A 6,000-nucleotide genomic window follows, 5' to 3' on the forward strand; every position below is an offset into this window, starting at 1 on the left:
CGGAGCCGGTGTAGTACGATTTGATCTTAGTCTTGTATTGAGGCTTTTCCTGTGTGATGGTTTGTCGGAGGGCATAGCAGGATTTCTTATAAGCTTTCAGGTTAGCGTCCTGCTCCTTGAAAGAGGTACCTCTACCCTTTAGCTCAGTGCGGATGTTGCCTGTAATCCATGGCTTCTGGTTGGGGTATGTACGTACTGTACAGTCGCTGTGGGGACTACGTCATCGATGCACTTTTTGATGAAGCCAGTGACTGATGTGGTGTACTCCTCAATGCCATCGGAGGAATCCCAGAACATATTCCAGTCTGTGCTAGAAAAACAGTCCTGTAGTTTAGCATCTACTTCATCTGACCACTTTATTGACCGAGTCACTGGTACTTCCTGCTTTAATTTTTGCTTGTATGCAGAAATCAGGAGGATAGAATTATGGTCAGATTTGCCAAATGGAGGGCGAGGGAGAGCTATGTATGTGTCTCTGTGTGTGGTTTCTTATTAACAGAAATAATTTTTCTAAATAGGATAAAATGTACATCCTAAATTTCCTCAAAACTCCTATCAGCTTGTTTGCTAGAAAGAGATAGTATAGCTGCATTTTACTTAGAAAGATATTACCCCACCAACATAAAAAATCCTAGCTATATTCATATCCATACTAAAAACAGTTTATTTCGCAGTATTTGACTCTGGTGACAATAAAACATTAATTGAAATTGTTAAGCGGGAAGGTCTTTCTGGTTTCGTTCTAGAACATGTCCATGTATGTAGTGTTGAGAATGTTGAGCTGATAGGCCTACATAAAGTTCATTATATTTTATTTATAGACTATACAATTACATACAGGCTATATCATATAATTATAATCAGGTATGTGTCACGCCTTGGTCTTAGTATTTTGTGTTTTAGTTTATTAGTTGGTCAGGCCAGGGTGTGACATGGGTTTATTGTTTGTTATATTTCTTAGTGGGGTTTTTTAGTTATTGGGATTGTGGCTGATTAGGGGTGTGTGTTGCATAGGTTTGGCTGCCTGACGCGGTTCTCAATCAGAGTCAGGTGATTCTCGTTGTCTCTGATTGGGAACCGTATTTAGGTAGCCTGGGTTTCACTTTGTATTTCGTGGGTGATTGTTCCTGTCTCTGTGTTAGTGTTCACCAGACAGGCTGTATAGGTTTTTCACGTTCCGTTTGTTGTTTTTGTTATTTCATGTATCGTCATTTGTTCTATTAAAAACATGAGTAACCAACACGCTGCATTTCGGTCCGACTCTCTTTCGACAAACGAAGAACGCCGTTACAGTATGATTATGTTGATAAGAAGAATAATAATAATGATAATAATAATTATTATTATACATGATAATTCTTAATGTTCCACAAAAATAAATAAATAAATCATATTTTAATACGTTTAATTTATATGAATAATTGAAGTTTACCATTAAAATATTAAAATTACTTATATACTCTTTAATTTATCCTTTACAATAAATAATTAAGTGTCCCACTTTGCCAATCAAGGTGTCCCAATTTGCCAGTATCGATTTAAAAAATGTGGTCTCTTTATTTTTTAGAAGAAGAGTTTCTATGCTATTTAGAATGGTATCGTGTCAGGGGTTAAGACAATGCAAGGATTCTGTAAGGTGTTGTGCAAAAAAAAAAAACATTTTCAGAAAGTGTCACATTTTATAAATACTCACACTAATTATATAATTTGGCAAATGTATTTCAATTTCTCTGCATCACTTCATGGACCCCTTTCTCCAGCGCTATGTTTTCTTCAATGAGCTGTGCTCTCCCAAAGCCAAATCACCACTTCTTAATAATTCAATCGATTGTGGTCAGTAACGCCATATGTGGTTATTGTGTAGGTAGGCCTTCTGTTACAATACTATTTAAAAGAATCTATCAGCAAGTGGTCTCAGTAAGTCAAAGAAGCCAATAGTGGTTTCAGCTATATTGTTGTTGAGACGACGTAGGCCTTATGACATTTTTTAACAGTAAAAAATATGTCAAATGACTAGCCTATGAGAAAAGTGTACAAAAAGAGTGTATTCGCATCAGTAGGCTAAATGACTGAAATGCATCAGAAAAGTATTGGAAAGTTCAGGAAAACATCAGGGAAGCTCATCGGGTAGACTATACAGTAGGCCTAACGTGTGCGTATAGAAAATCTGCGTTGCTTTCAATTACTAGCCTAATTTCCCAGCCTAATTGTAACCAAATATCCAAACGGACATCCAGTGAAAACAAACATGTGACATTGATTGATGTCTTGATTTATCAAGCTGAGTTCCTTGTCTCAAAGCAGCGCAGTGATGCTGTCCAATCAAAACGGTGCTAGAATCATCAGTTGACCACACATACCATCATGAAGCCAATTGTATAATATAATTATAGAATGTAGGCTACATACAACGCATCAACCAAACTGCATGATTGCCTATGCCTACACATACTGTAAGTGGCTAAAGGAAAATGTTCTATTTTTTAAATATTAAAACACCAAATTAGGCCTACCTCATTATAAATCAGGCCATCATCACTGTCGATGATAATTCTTCACGTTGTACAGGTGAAACGTCCATGCTGCATGCATGCCAACCATTTGATCCCAATCAGTTTCATGGGAATACGCATTTCAATTTTCTTGAATGATGTAAGTAAGGGTGGTTAACCGGTCTAACTAATCACATTTTAGAACAGTAAACGCAGCCACCACATGATCTTTAAAAAATATATATTATTATTTATTTTATTTATTTTACATTTCAGCACAATCATCCTAAATTAAGAAATGACAGGGTGTTTTTGGTATGACAGTAGCCTGACATTATCATGCTATTACAGGTGGTTTGTTATGTAGAATACAAATCAATCATGAAGTGATCTTGCGAGACATATCACCATTTTAAGAAGTTGCAGAGCGTCGCTCCGCTGTGGACACGCAGCACTACACTCCTGGTTATAACTGTTGGAGGACTTCGGGGGTTCAAGTAACCACAGATCCATGAACTAATTGGCGCATTCAGTTGACTACACTTTTTTAAACCATTGCAGCAGCGCAAAAGATTCAGGGCTGACCCAAAATCATAGCGGGCTAAAGCCCTGAAAGCCAGGTCCTGGTGACGTCCGTGGCATGGCGGACCAGTGATGTCTGGTCATAACATATTGGTCTCAGGCACGTACATTTGGAACTTTTTAATGTCAAGGTGTATGCAAAGGTGGAGTAAAATATACATTTATTGTGAAGTGCATCATTTTTATGAAATACCCTTGAAATACTGTGAAATAGGCTGTTAACTTTATTTTATACTTGACTTGACAAATCCATTCTACAAGATAATCCACACGTAGCCTACAATATAAATCACAAGACAATGTAAGACGTTTAAAATGACAAACAACAAACACCTCGGTATGAGTTTCAGTTAGATTTATTGTCAGTGTGTCGATATTGGATGGACATTATTCCTCGGATGACAGATTGACAGCTGAACTCCGGTTTAGCGGTACTTCTCGGCCAGGGCCAGAGCCAGTTGCTGCAGGAACTTGTCCACGGACAGGTGGATCTCGGGGGTAAATTCCGCAGGGAAGTAGGCGGCAATGACCACAATCAGGTTGTGAGCCAGGATCTGCAAAGCAAAAGGGAAATATATTATTTCACATTCACACAGGTAAAAGTGTTATTTTTTTTATATATAAAAAAAAATCTTACCTTGAAGTTGGTGGGATCCACCCTCAGCTTGGTGGCGTGCAGTTCACTGAGCTTGGTCAAGAAACCAAAGAGATCTTCCAAGTTGTTAACACATTCATCGATTTGATTCATGATGGTGATGCCGTGCTTCTTCACTGGAGCGGAACCGGGGGCCACGGAAGACCAGTGGGAGAAGTAGGCCTTGGTCTGAGGGTAGACGACAAGCATCCTGTCGTAGACATTAGAAATGAGGTGAGACAAAAATGCATCTTAAATAATCATTCGTTCGGGGCTCCCGTCCATATCTTCGCCGAAAAAAACACTAAGAAAAAGGGGTTCCAAAAGGTTCTTCGGCTGTCCCATAAGATAACCCTTTTGGTTCCAGTTAAAGCCTTTCTTGGTTCCAAGTAGAACCCTTTTGTGTTTCAGGTAGAACCCTCTGGGAAAAGGGTTCCACATGGAACCAAAAGGGTTCTCTACCTGGAACCAAGAACAGTTCTTCAAAGGGTAATCTTATGGGGACAGCTGAACAACCCTTTTAGGTTCCAGATAGCACCTTTTTTCTAAGAGTGTAGGCTACACATTTATAGCTTCCAAATTGACTGAGGGAATTATGTGTTAATAATTTCAACAGTCTACATGTACATACTCTATAATTTATCATACATCGTTATGTAATTACCTGGAAAGAGCCTGTTCTCCAATCTCATCGGATTTAGGAGGATCTTGCCCCAGATGGCCTTCACGTTGGCTTTGTCCTTGGCTGAGAGACTCATAGCTGTCTTGTCCGTTTATCCACTTAAATGAAGATGCTAAGAAAATAAGCTTTTGAGCGTGGAAAACTCAGAGGCTGTTTTTATGGAGGCATGAGAGAAGGCACACCCCGATATAATCTTGGCTCCACCTCTGATTGGGAATTTGTCCAAGACATGATTCATGTTTTTATACGTTATAATTATGCAACCGAGCCAATTCGTGTAATGCCCAACATATGACCTTAGCACATAATACCTTCGTTTGTAAAAAATGTTGACAGAACAATGAATGTATTTATTTAATATAGATTGAATAACGACGGGTTTTTGAAACACTTAATACCTCAATATTTTCTTTCCAATTAAAGTTTAGTCGTAATTAATACGACTCGTAAGGTCTAATATTGCAGCACTCATTGTTGAGTGATTCTGTAACCTACAAAAGATTCGATGGAAAAATCGATTCTGTAACCTACAAAAGATTCGATGGAAAAATCGATGGAAATGTTTTGTTCTGGTAGCAAAACGTTGCCTCTGCCTATCACTAAACATTTTAATAGCATGTAGGCTACAAGCATTGTATTTCAGTGGAGCTAAACAAAAAGCTGTGGTTTCATTGAAGGAAATAGGCTGATATCCACATTGAATAGTGTCCAGTTAGAACCCATCATGTAATTCCCTGATGAAGGCAGATGAAACGACTTTTCACCAACTGACATTTAGATGAATCATTCAAAAATACCAGAAATAAGGAACTATCAAATGGGTGGGTCCGTCTGAATATGAAGATAAAATATATTTCGAGTCATGCTCTTTCTTTAATAGTTTACTCCCAATCTAGGCTTTTCTTTTTTGAATGAGATCCTAAATAAACACTTACATCAATAATTAGAATTTTATAAAGATAATATTACAATTCAATGCCAATATTACAACGATTAATTAAAAGAGTATTTAGGGCTAAAGGAACCTTTAAAGGTCTATATATTTTACTTTTTGAAAATATGTTCGATTGTATCATTAAGTATGCATGTGTTTATGAAGGCTAATCATGACTTGTTTATTTCATCCGTACTAATTAGAATTTGGAAACGCCTAAATGACCAAGCATTATCTTTAAAAGTGGGATGAAGTTGGCACAATGCCGATATGTGCCACACTCGAGGACATTGCCCCCTCAAGACATTCATCCAATCATTTTCTGTGTTCTGTTCAGGGCGGAGATACTGAACATCAATAAATTGGAAGTCCCAGGAGACAAAAAGCTCAGGAATCCCTTGTAACATTTTGCAAGTACCAACGGAAATCAACAAACAAACGTCATCATGGTCGACTGGACAGATGCTGAGCGCAGTGCCATCGTAGGCCTGTGGGGAAAGATCAGCGTGGATGATCGGACCAGCCCTGGCCAGGTACGTTCTTATAATATTTATGTAGATATCATTAAATAATAACACGATAATAGGTTACCTAGGCAAATTACCACTAATTTCGTATTGTAATGGCAGCCTGTTTAATTTATTTTTAGACTTCTGATCGATGTCTCCATGGACTC

General features: G+C 38.0%; 1 pseudogene; it reads right to left on the reverse strand.

The window, feature by feature from the left end:
* Window positions 1–3,414: 3,414 nt before the first annotated feature.
* LOC135555624 (hemoglobin subunit alpha-4-like) lies at window positions 3,415–4,523 on the reverse strand (annotated as a pseudogene).
* Between the last annotated feature and the right edge of the window lie 1,477 nt (window positions 4,524–6,000).

This window comes from Oncorhynchus masou, chromosome 15 (genome assembly GCF_036934945.1).
Source record: "Oncorhynchus masou masou isolate Uvic2021 chromosome 15, UVic_Omas_1.1, whole genome shotgun sequence".
Lineage (NCBI taxonomy): Eukaryota > Metazoa > Chordata > Actinopteri > Salmoniformes > Salmonidae > Oncorhynchus > Oncorhynchus masou.